This window comes from Dasypus novemcinctus, chromosome 19 (genome assembly GCF_030445035.2).
Source record: "Dasypus novemcinctus isolate mDasNov1 chromosome 19, mDasNov1.1.hap2, whole genome shotgun sequence".
Lineage (NCBI taxonomy): Eukaryota > Metazoa > Chordata > Mammalia > Cingulata > Dasypodidae > Dasypus > Dasypus novemcinctus.
Window position 1 is genome coordinate 24,133,227 of NC_080691.1, and position 13,328 is coordinate 24,146,554.

At 42.1% G+C, this 13,328-nt stretch overlaps 1 long non-coding RNA gene across 1 annotated transcript; it reads right to left on the reverse strand.

The window, feature by feature from the left end:
• Window positions 1–4,417: 4,417 nt before the first annotated feature.
• Window positions 4,418–11,352, reverse strand: LOC131274511 (uncharacterized). Its single transcript, XR_009181737.2, has 3 exons — window positions 10,950–11,352; window positions 8,768–8,886; window positions 4,418–4,620 (listed from the first exon to the last, which is right to left on the reverse strand). It is a non-coding gene; the product is annotated as an uncharacterized lncRNA (long non-coding RNA).
• Window positions 11,353–13,328: the final 1,976 nt, after the last annotated feature.

Consider the following 13,328-nt stretch of genomic DNA (forward strand, 5'->3'; position numbering starts at 1 on the left):
GAGGCACGAGGGATGAAACCTGGGAGCTCCAATGTGGGAAGCAGGTGCTCAACCACTCGTCACACCTGCTCCCCAAAAGGCATTTGACAAAATCCAGCATCCTTTCTTGATTAAAAAAATTCAAAATACAGAGAAGGAAAGTTCCTCAACATAACAAAGGGCATATATGAAAATCCCACAGCCAACATTGTGCTTACTAGGGAGAGGCTGAAAATTTTCCCTCTAAGATCAGGAACAAGACAAGGATGCCCACTGTCATCACTGTTATTCAAAATTGTGCTTGAAGTTCTAGCTAGAGCAACTAGGCAAGAAAAGAAAATGAAATGCATCCAAATTGGAAAAGAGGAAATAAAACTGTCACTTTTCCCAGATGACATGATCCTATATTAAGAAAATCCTGAAATATCTACAACAAAGCTATTACAGCTAAAAAATAAGTTCAGCAGGGAAGCAGCTGTGGCTCAATCAAATGGGCTCCCGTCTACCATATGGGAGGTCCTCAGCTCGCATCCCAAGGCCTCCTTGTGAAGACAGCCTCGCCCACACGCTGTGGAGCACCACCCAGCCTGCAGATGCTGCAGAGAGCCAACTCAGCAAGGTGATGCGACAAAAAAAGAAAGGAGACAAGTGAGAACACAAAAGATCCTGCAGAAAATGGACATAGAGAGCAAACAGCATGCAAAAAAAAAAAAAAAGTCACGAGGGGGTGATTAAAAAAAATAAGTTCAGCAAAGTGGCAGGATGCAAAGTCAACATGCAAAAATCAGTAGCATTTCTATACACTAGTAGTGAGTAAGTTGAGGAGGAAATCAAGAAAAAAATCCATTTACAATAGCAACAAAGATATCTATGCGTATATCTAAGAATTAATTTAACCAGGAATGTAAAGTATATGTGTTCAGAAAACTATAAAACACTGCTAAAAGAAATCAAAGAAGACCTAAAGAAATGAAAGGACATTCCATGTTTATGGATTAGAAGACTAAACATCATTAAGATGACAATTCTACCCAAACTGATTTATAATTTTATGCAATACCGATCAAAATTCCAACAACCTACTTTACAGAAATAGAAAAGCAATTATCAAATTTATTTGGAAGGGAAAGGGGTCCCAAATAGCCAAAGGCATTCTATAAAAGAAGAACGAGGGAAGCAGACTTGGCCCAAATGGATAGGGCGTCCGCCTACCACATGGGAGGTCCGCAGTTCAAACTCCAGGCCTCCTTGACCCATGTGGAGCTGGCCCATGCATAGTGCTGATGCATGCAAGGAAGTGCCCTGCCACACAGAGGTGTCCCCCATGTAGGGGAGCCCCACGTGCAAGGAGTGCGCCCCATAAGGAGAGACACCCAGCATGAAAGAAAGTGCAGCCTGCCCAAGAATGGTGCCACACACACAAAGAGCTGACACAACAAAAAGAAACACAGATTCCTGGTGCCGCTGATAAGGATAGAAGTGGTCACAGAAGAACATATAGCAAATGGACACAGAGAGCAGACAACTTGGGGGGGGAGGGGAGAGAAATAAATTAAAAAATAAATCTTTAAAAAAAAAAAAGAAGAGTGAAGTCAGAGGACTCACATTTCCTGACCTTGAAGTGTATTATAAAGCTACAATGGTCAAAACAGCATGGTATTGGCATAAAGATAGACACATCGATCAGTGGAATTAAATTGAAAGTTCCAAAATAAACCCTCATGTCTTTGGACAACTGATTTTTGATTCATAAGTCTGCCAAGTCCACTTTTCTGAGACAGAACAGTCTCTTAACAAACGGTGCTGGGAGAACTGGATATCTATAACTGAAAGAATGCAAGAGGACCCTATCTCATTCCCTATATAGGAATCAATTCGAACTGGATCACCTTTCTAACATAAAAGCCAAGACCATAAAACTCCTAGAAGATAATGTAGGGAGATATCTACAAGATTTGTAGTAGGTGGCAGTCTCTTAAACCTTACACCCAAAGCACAAGCAAAAGAAGAAAAAATAGATAAATGAAGCCTCCTCAAAATTAAACACCTCTACATCTCAAAGGACTTTGTGAAGAGGTAAAAAGGAGCCCACTCAGTTGGAGAAAATATTGAGAAATCACATCTGACAAGGGTCTAATATCCATGATATATAAAAAGATCCTGCAACTCAACAGTAAAATGACAATTGACCCAATTGTAAAAATGGGCAAAAGATGGGAAGCTGATGTGGCTCAAGCAATTGAGCTCCCATCTATCATATAGGAGGTCCAGGGTTCATTGCTCAGAGGAGGCACAGATAATGATCACCTCTCTCCCACTCCAGAAGGTCCAAGGATCAGTTCCCGGAGCCACCTAACGAGTATACAAGCAGACACAGAAGAACACACAGCAAATGGAGACAGAGCAGACAATGGAGGGGAGGGGGAGAAGTTTTGTTTTTTTTTTAAATGGGCAAAAGACCTGAACAGACATTTTTCTAAAGAAGAAATACAATAACCAAAAAACACATGAATTTCTGCAAAGTTCACCTAATAATTGTTTTTAAAATTCCAGTTAAAGCAGCTTCTTCATCAGTGGTTCCACTATACTGTTTTGTTTCACAAAACATTGCTTTCATTTTAAAAATTACTCTAAGATAAGAAATTCTTATGAAGAATGAAGTTTTGATACAGGCTACAACATGAATAAACCTTAAAGACATCATACTGGGTAAAATAAGACAGACACAAAAGGGCAAATATTGTATGGTCTCACTGATATGACATAACTAGAATATGCAGATTCATAGAGACAGAAAGTAGATTTACAGGTTACAAGGGACTTGGAAAAGAAGGGAATGGAGAATCAGTTCTTGGTGGGTAGGGGGTTTCTGTATGGGATGATGGAAAACTTTTGGTAATGGATGGTAGTGATGATAGCACAACATTGTGAACATAGTTGATGCCCTAAATTGTATGCTTGAAAGTGGTTTAAATGGGAAAATTTATCTTGTATAAAATAAATAATAATTTAAAAAAACACATGAAACAATGTTCAACATCACTTGGCTATTAGGGAAATGCAAATCAAAACTACAATGAGAGGATATCTCACACCTACTAGAATGGCCACTATTAACAAAACAGAAAACTGAAAGTGTTGGAGAGGATGTGGAGAGGTAGGAATGCTTGATCGCTGTTAGTGGGAATGTAGAATGGTACAGCCACCGTGGAAGTCCGTTTGGCAGTTCCTAAGGAAGTTAGATATAGATCTACCATGTGATGGGGCAACACTGCTGCTAAGAATATATCCAGAAAAACTGAGAAGAGTGGCAGGAACAGACATCTACTCACTGATATTCATAGCAGCATTATTCACAATCGCCAAAAGATGGAAACAACCCAGGTGTCCATCAACCAATGAATGGATACACAAACAATGGTGTTTATATACAATGGGATATTATGCAGCTGTAAGCAGAAGTGAAGTTGTGAAATATTTGGCGACTCGGATGATCCTGGAGGACATTATGTTGAGTGAAGCAAGCCAGGCACAAAAGGACAAATATTGCATGATTTTGCTCTTTTGAACTAAATATAATGAGCAAGTCATGGAGTTAATAGCTAGAATATAAGTCACCAGAGAAAAGAATATGACTAGAGAATGGAAAGCTGAGGTTTAAGCTGCAGAATTGGTAAAAATTTGTTTATAAATTTTGGAAATGAATAGAAATGGTAAAAGCACATCGTAGGATTTGTAATTGGTAGTGCTAATGTATGGGTGGATTTTTGTTTGTTTTGTTTTTGAGGTACCAGGGGTATGGGAATTGAACCTGAGACCTCCTGTGAGGAGCCAGGGCTCAACCACTGAGCCACATCATCTCCCAAGCTGGTTTCCCCCTATGTTCTGCTTGTTGTTTGTTTCTAGGTTTTTGTTGGTTTGTTTTGTTTTTTTTAGGAGGCACTGGGAACCAAACCCAGGACCTCCCATGTGGGCAGTGGGCGCTCAACTGCTTGAGCCACATCCGCGCCCCTGGTTTGTTTTATGTTGTTGTTCTTTTTTTTTTTTTTTGTAATGAAAATGTTCTAATATTGATTGAAGTGATGAATGTGCGATTTGGTGATTATATCAAATGCCGTTGATTGTATACTTTAAGTATATCATATGGTTTATGAACAAAAAAAAATAATAGTGTTGGTCGGGGGAAAACACACTGAATGTAAGACACAGACTGTAGTTAGCAGCAATACTTTGACAATGCTCTTTCATAATTTGTTACAAATGTTTTACAACAATGAAAGGTATTTGTGGTAGGGCGATATATGGGAGCCCTGTATGATGTGATGCATGTTTGTTTTATAAGTCCACAACTTCTACTATATACTTACTGTTTATGTATGAATGATAAGCTTCAATAAATTGTTTTTAGAATGAAAAAAAACACACACACACAGTGAGATACTACATCATACCTACCAGGATTGCTATTATTTTTAAAAATGAAGATAACAAATAATGACAACGATGTGAAGAAACTGGAACCTTGGCACCCTCATGCGCTGCTGGTGGGAATGTAAAATGGTTCAGCCACGGTGGAAAACAGTTTGGTGGTTCTTCAGAAAGTTCAACGTAGAGTTACCACAGGACATGCCAATGCCACTCCTAGGAATACAACCAAAAGAACTGAAAGCAGAGATACGGACAGATACTTGAACACTGATATTCATAGCAGCATTATTCACAATAGCCAAACAGTGGAATGGAAGCAATCCAAGTAGTCATCAATGGATGAATGGATTTTAAAAATGTGGTATAAGTATACACACAATGAAATATTATCCAGTCGTTAAAAGGAATGAAGTGCTGGTACATACTACGGCATGCATGAACCTTAAAGGCATCATGCTGAATGAAGTAAGACAGACATGAAAGGACAAATGTTGTATGATCTCACCTATAGGAAATAAGTGGAATATGCAAATTCATAGAGTAAGAAACTGGAATTTTGGTTATCAGGGACCAGAAGTGGGGAGTTAATGCACAACTGGTATAGAGTTTCTGTTTGGGGTGATGAAAAAAGTTTTGGTAATGGATGGTGGCATAACATTGCAAATGTAATTAATGCCAATGAATTGTATGTCAGAAAATGGATAAAATGGAAACATTGAGGCTGTATATATGGTACCAGAATACATTTTTAAGAAAACATAGAACTGTACAACTGTACAAATAGTGAGCCCTAATTTTAACTATGGACTATAATTAATAGTGTAATTAAAATAATATTGTTTTCTCAATTGTAATAATGTTACCACATTAATGTAAGCTGTTAATAGGGAAAACTGTGGGAGGAGGGATGTATATGGGAACTCTGTACTTTCTGAGGGATTTTTCATAAACCTACAACTGCTCTAATAAAAAAAATAATTCTGGAGACTCCTGGACCAAGATAGAGGTGCATCTTATGATGCTGAACAGTGCAAATTCCCCACAGAATCTTTGAACAACTTGCAAAAACTAGTCGAGCCATCTTCTTTAAAACTCTGGGAAACAGTTAAAGGATTGCAGTAACTGGGCAAGTGCTTTATCAAGAAAGCAGCAGACAAAGCTCATAGCGCCTTTGCTTGCCACTCGCCCAACCCTCCCTGGCATGGTGTGGACCCAGCCTGCATTCCCATTTTGAGTCCCTGGCACTATTCCAGGGGAAGCAGTGTAACCTGTATGCACACAGTGGGTGCCTGTAGGTCAGTGCCAATCTACTGGGTGAAGCCTGAGAGACTGACTCAGAAAACGGTCTTGGGCTCACTCTCCCAGCACTGCAGGAGAGCACTTGTAGAGCTAAAGCAGTATAAGAAATAATTAATTCAAAGCAACCTTGGGCAAAGGATAACCTGTGTTAAGCCATACAATAAAGGGGGTGAAAATCTATTTCATAGCAAGTAGAGGGGACATTCAAATTCCCAAAAATGGGGAATCCCATTTCAAATCAGAAATCTAATATCAAAACCAGAGGATCTAGAAAAAGAAGAGCAAACTAAACCTACAGCCAACAGAAGAAAGGAAATAAAAAAGATTACAGAGGAGATAAATGAAATAGAGAATTTTTAAAAAATAGAAAAAAATCAACAAAACCAAAACCTTTTTCTCTAAGAAGACCAATAAAAGTGACAAACCTTTAGCTAGACAGATTTTAAAAGAAGAAAGGACACAAATGACTAAAATCAGAAATGAAAAGGGAGACATTACCACTGACCCCACAGAAATAAAAAGAATTATAAGAGTTATGATGGTTTGGGACTGTATGTGCCCCCAGAAAATCGTGTCCTTAGAGCTAATCCATTCCTGTAGGTATAACCTATTAAAGTTGAACCTTTTGAATAGGTTGCTTCAGTTAAGGCATGGCCCAGGGTGGTTCTTAATTCTCTTACTGGAATCTTTTATAAATGGGATGAGTACAAAGAAAAAAAGAGAAAGTCACAGAAGCAAGAAGCTGAACGCAACTCTTTCCAGAATAGAAGAGAGAGGCTACAGATGCCTCCAGGTGCCTTGCCATGTGGCAGAGGAGTCAAGGATCCCAGCAGCCCGTCTTCAGAAATGAAGTATTGCCTTGATGATGCCTTGATTTGGACATTTTTCTCAGCCTCAAAACTGTAAGTTGTGGGAGTCAGACTTGGCCCAGTGGATAGGGCGTCCGTCTACCTCATGGGAGGTCCGCAGTTCAAACCCCGGGCCTCCTTGACTCATGTGGAGCTGGCCCATATGCAGTGCTGATGTGTGCAAGGAGTGCCGTGCCATGCAGGGGTGCCCCCCGCAGAGGGGGGCCCCACGCATAAGGAGTGCGCCCTGTAAGGAGAGCCGCCCAGCATGAAAGAAAGTGCAGCCTGCCCAGGAATGGCGCTGCACACGCGGAGAGTTGACGCAGCAAGATGTTGCAACAAAAAGAAACACAAATTCCTGTGCCATGGACAAAGAAGAACACGCAGCAAATAGACACAGAGAACAGACAACCGGGATGGGGGGGGAAGGAGAGAAAAACAAATAAAATAAATCCTTAAAAAAAAACCTGTAAGTTGTAAGCTAATAAATCCCACTGTTAAAGCCAACACTTTTTATGATATCTACTTTGAGCACCTTAGCAAACTAAAACAAGAGGATACTGTGAACGATATGCCAATACATTAGTTAACCCAGGTGAAATGGACAACTTCCTAGAAACACACAGACTATCACAGTGACTCAAGAAGAAATAGAAGACGTCAACAGACAAATTACTAGTAAAGAGATTGATGACAAAGGGGAGCGGGTGAATAAGACAGGACTCCATAAATGGAAAGTAGAAATGTCATGGCAAAAAGAAATCTTGGGCTGTTCCATAAGAGGGGATGAAAGTCCATACGGGACAACCCTTAACAAAAATCCCGGGATGAAGATCAAGTTACTCTTGCTCATTTTCTCCACTGCAGACTCCAGCTGGTGATCACAGAGAAAAGAGATGTATAAGAATGAAAAATGGTGGGGGTAGATGTGGCTCGAGCAGTTGGGCACCCACCCTTCACATGGGAATTCCCAGATTCAGTTTCCAGTGCCTCTTAAGGAAGGTGGACAGACAGCAAGCAGACACAGTGAGGAGACAACAAACAGACAAGAGAGCCATCTTGGGTGATGTGATTGAAAAAAAATTCTATAAAGAATTAAAAATATACTGTGCTGCATATTTTATGGTTTTCTGGCATTCCTTTCATTTTGAATTTTCAGATTTCAAATGCCTGAGTGTCCACCCAAGATGATTTTGACAAATGTTATAAATGTAGGTTAAACACGTGAAACATCCAGGTGGGAAGTAGATGTGGCTCAAGTGATGGAGCTTCTGCCTACCATATGGGAGGACCTGGGTTTGATTCCTGGGGTCTCCTGGTGAAGAAGAAGAAGAGAAGGTGTGCCCACACAGCAAGCCAGTGCCCATGCAAGTGCCTGCTTGGTGAGCCAGTGCCCACGTGGTGAGCCAATGCCCCATGCAAGTGAGTCTTGCAGTAAGATGATGACTCATCAGAAAAAGAGAGCCAAGGGGAGAATCAAAGTGAAGCACAGCAGAAACCAGGAACTGAGGTGTGCAATTGACAGGGAACCTCTCTCCCCAACAGAGGTCTCCAAGATTGAATCCCGGTGAATCCTAGAGGAGAGAAAATGAGAAGAGAAGACAACACATGGGAAGCAGATGTGGCTCAACTGATAGAGCATCTACCTACCATATAGAAGGTCCAGGGTTCAGTACCCAGGGCCTCCTGGCCCATGTGGTGAGCTGGCCCATGTGCAGTGTTGCCGTGCACAAGGAGTGCGGTGCCATGCAGGGGTGTCCCCCACATAGGGGTGCCCCACATGCAAGGAGTGCACCCACAAGGAGAGCTGCCCCATGCAAAAATGCAGCCCACCCAGGAGTGGCACCGCACACACGGAAAGTTGATGCAGTAAGATGACACAACAAAAAGAGACACAGATTCCCGGTGCTTCCTGACAAGAATCCAAGTGCACGAAGAAGAACACATAGTGAATGGACAGAGAACAGACAACGTGGGGGGAGGGGAAGGGGAGAGAAATAAATCTTAAAAAAAAGAGAGAGAGAGAAGACAACACAGACAGCAAAAACAGCAGGGTAGGAGGAGAGGAGGAGGGGAAAATAAAAGAAATAAAAAATAAAAATTCTTTAAAAAAATAAAAAACACCCAAATAAGAGGAAATGGAGAGTTGCAGAATATATAAACACAAACATTTATTTATCTCTACATATATCTATATCAGTAACAACACATACCTGGAGAAGCTCCTGGGATGCAACCTCTAATTGAACCATTCATTCTTAGGGCAAGAAGCCAAAAAGAGGGTCAGGTATGCCTCTGCCCACCTTGGGATTGGGAACCACCTCCAGCTCTTCTGGAAGCACACAGAGAGACACAGTTACCCCTTATCTTCACATTACTCAGGCAGGTCACTGTAGCAGGAACCAAGAGTAGGTTTCAAAAACAGAATTTTTTTTTTTAAAGATTTATTCATTTATTTACTTCTCTCCCCTTCCCCCCCACCCCAGTTGTCTGTTCTCTGTGTCTATTTGCTGCGTCCTCTTCTTTGTCTGCTTCTATTGTTGTCAGCAGCATGGGAATCTGTGTTTCTTTTTGTTGCATCATCTTGTTGTGTCAGCTCTCCGTGTGTGTGGCTGCACTTTGTTTCACGCTGGGCAGCTCTCCTTATGGGGCGCACTCCTTGTGCGTGGGGCTTCCCTATGCAGGGACACCCGTGCATGGCACGGCACTCCTTGTGTGCATCAGCACTGCGCATGGGCCAGCTGCACGTGGGTCAAGGAGGCCCGGGGTTTGAACCGCTGACCTCCCATGTGGTAGACGGACGCCCTAACCACTGGGCCAAGTCCGCTTCCCACTCAAAGATAATTACGTGGGTGTCCTCACGTAGGGGAGCCCCACGTGCAAGGTGTGCACCCGGTAAGGAGAGCTGCCCAGTGCAAAAAAAGTTCAGCCTGCCCAAGAACGGTGTCACACACACGGAGAACTGACGCACAAGATGACGCAACAAAAAGAAACACAGATTCCCATGCCTCTGACAACAACAGAAGCGGACAAAGAAGAACACGCAGCAAATAGACATGGAGAACAGACAACTGGGGCGGGGGGAAAGGGGAGAGAAATAAATAAAAATAAATCTTTAAAAAAAATTATCTATGAGTAAGCAAATGCTTAAATGACTTATGGTACAGCTACAAAAGAATGTGCCCTTCAGACTTTGAAATGATGCCAGAGACAGGATGCATTAGTTCACGTTTTAAACAAGTTCCCAGGAGATGCAGACACTGCTGGTTTGTGAGGCACAGTTTGAGAACCCCTGCTGTGTGTGTATGTGTACATATGCATATGTATGTCTAACTCATGAAAAGATGCCTACAATGTTAAGTGAAAAGGACAGTTTACAAAGCTGCATTCAGAGTATGATCCTAGTTTTATAAAAAAAACATAGTGCATGTACATACGATCTATTAGGAGTCTCTCCAAACTGGTAACACCTGTATCCTCTGAAGAGACGTGTGAGTTAAAAAGAGTGACCAGGTAGTGAGGAAGGAAGACTATCTGCATTAATTTTTGCAATAATAGATTTGTATATTATTTGTGTGGTTTTAAATTATTAAAGAATAAACATTGCATATGTAAATTATTCAAGAATGGAAAGATACACGTAGATACGGCACATCTAGAAGGGTGTTTTAGCTTCCTTGTTGCTACAGCAAATACTATGCAGTGGGTTGGCCTAAACAAAGGGAATTTCTTGGCTCAAGATTTTGAGGCTAGGAGAAGTTCAAATCAGGGCATCATCAAGACAATCCTTTCTTCCCGAAGACTGGCAGTCTGGGGCAGGCTGCCACTGAAGGCTGGTCCTTGGTGCCTCTGTCACATGTGGCAGGAGAGTGGCCTCTCCCTTCTCTTCCAGGTCAGCTTCTGGTTGCCCCCACCCTGTGGCTTTCTCTCCCTGAAAGGCTTTCAGCAATGGGACCAAGACCCATCCTGAGCCCGTTGGGCCACACCCCTCATCAAAAGGTCTTATTTACAATGGGCTCACATCCATGGAACGGATTAAGTTTAAGAACAGGTTTTTCTGGAATATGTAGCTCCAAGCCACCCCAGATATATAACAAAACGTAACTAGTTTTTATCTCTGGGTTGTTGGATTATGGTTACATTTTTATTATATTCTCTATGAATACACGATGTTTCTAAAAGTTTGCAATGAAACAGTATTAGTCATGTAACAAAGCTACAAAAATAAATGTAAAGCAAAAGCATTAGTATTAGTATACATTTGGGGGTGCTGATGTGGCTCAGTGGTTGAGCACCACCTTCCCATGTACGAGGTCCTGGGTTCAGTGCCTGGCCCTGGTATATTAAAAAAAAAAAAAAGTGTACATTTGATCTGTATTTAGCAGTAGTACTCACAGAGTATCCGAAATATCCTAGGGTGAGATAAGGACCTTGTCTGCAAAGGGCAGTCTTTCTAAGGGAGAGAGAATCGTCTCAGCTCTGAGGATCTAGAATGAGAGAGCTGTATCCTCCGAGAGTCAATTTACGTGCTCTTTATGGGTAGCAAGGCATTTTGTTAGTTCCAGATAGAGTTGAGCACCTTCTGCCTTGCCAGTAACAATCCTATTTGACAACACTGACCTATTTGCGAAATCTTGTTGTTAAGGCCGCCCTCGAGTAGCATGACATCACAAACGGAGGCCCTCTCACCCCCTTGCTGGGCCACTGCCATGTGCCAGCAGGAAATAAAATGCAACGGAGTCCATCTGCCGTGCCTGTTAATGGGTGGCAGGAGGGCCAGGTCGTCATTCCTCCCATATCTACTTAGCAAACACTGCAAGAGAAAGAACCAGGGACCCAAGGAACAGTGTGGAATGGCAGAAAGCCAGAAGCGGGGAAAAACAGCTCTTCTGGGTGGGAACGGTGTGGTGCTGAGCAGGTGTCTTCACTCTCCTGGCCTCAGCTTCCCCATCTGTCAGGTGCAGACTGTCATCCCCACCTACTGCCTTTCCTTGCTCATGCCCTTCCCCCTCCTTCTCCTAACAGAATCTGGTCTGTTCTTTTGGAAACTGCACTCAAGGCGATTCTGATGGAACTGTCCACCCCTTGAGCACTGACAGATCAACCCAAGGGTGGGCAAATGCCCAGAGGGTTTCAGGAGGGATCGATATGGGTGATTGGAGAGTTTCTTGCTTTCCGAGAGAAAGCACACTGTGGATTTCAATGGTAGCCAGAGAAGGAAAAATGGTTTTCCTGGACAAAATTGACCAAAGATTGTAGTTTTACTTCAGGGTTTCTCACCGTTGGCACTAATGACATCTGGGACTGGATAATTCTTTGTTATGGGAAGTCGTCATATATTGTAGGACGTTTATCACCATTCCTGACTACCACCCACTACCTGCCAGTTAGCACCCCACCTCCATGTGTGACAACCCCAAATCTCTCTAGACATTGCCAAGGGTCTCCTGCAGAACAAAATCACCTGGGCTGAGAACCACTGGTTTAACTGTGAAATTATTAAAAATGAATCTAGACAGCAAGGTCCCAATCTAAATAAGCAACACAGGTTGACAGTGGATTACAAAAGAGTCAGATTTATCTGGCTTGGTTGGAACCAAGAATTCAGACAGCTCTGCATGTGAAGAACCAGGAGTGACTCTAAAGTTGGGGGCAACCGTCCAACCAGATAGACCTTTCAGAAAGTTTAGCCAAGCCTCAAGTCCCAGTCCTCCATTTTCAGCCAACACCTGATCTTCCACTGTGGTAAGTCTGAGATCGGTCTGACTCCTGAGATTAAGCAGGTAAAATCATCACCAGGAAGAAAGAAGAACAAATGTAGCAGTAATAAATCCAGGTTGGGAAGCAGATGTTGTGTAAGAATTTGGGTGCCCACCCACCACATGGGAGGTCCTGGGTTCCATTTCTGGTGACTCCTAAAGAAGACAGAAAGCTGACAAAATAGGCTGGCGTGATGAGATGATGCAACAAAATGATGCAATGAGGAGACACAATGAGACACAATGAGGAAACACAATGAGAAACACAAGAAGCAGGGAGTGGAGGTGGGTCAAGCAATTGGGTGCCTCTCTCCCACGTGGGAGGTCCCAGATTCTTAAAAAAAGACTAACAGCTACAGAGAGCACGCAACAAACAGACACAGAGAACAGGCAGCGAACACGAAACAACAAGGCAGGGGGATAAATAAATAATTAAAATTATTTCAAAAATTCTCTTAGGCTTGGGCATTTGTTTTCTATTTTAAATAAATAAATAATTAAGTCCAGGTTACAGTGCCAATATTAGAAGTGGTGGTTTTCCTAATTGGTATATGTCTTGTTTGCTTTGTTAAAAAAAAGATTTTAAAAGATAAAAACATCTTGTACGTTAGATTTGCCATTTTCATAGGCCGGGCTCACCCTGAGCCAGAGACAAGGATTTGGAGGCAATTAATTCATTTCCCGGTGACCCCAGGAAGCTCCCCGAGCAAAGATGGTTTAGAAAGAAAGATTGGCCATGATTCCAGTATGAGATCTGGAATGGTTCAGCCACTTGGGAAAACAATTGGTAGAGTCTTACAGAGTTAAACATACAGTACCTGCAAACCAGCAAGGCCCTTCCTGGGTATTTATCAAAGAGAAATGAAAATGTTCACTCAGAAGCCTGTATATGAGTGTTTACAATGGTCTTTTTCATACTTGGCAAAATGGAAACTATCTAGATGTCCCTCAACAGATCTCTGCTACAGCCACCATGGAATTGTCACCAGCAACGAAGAGGAACAAACTACTGATA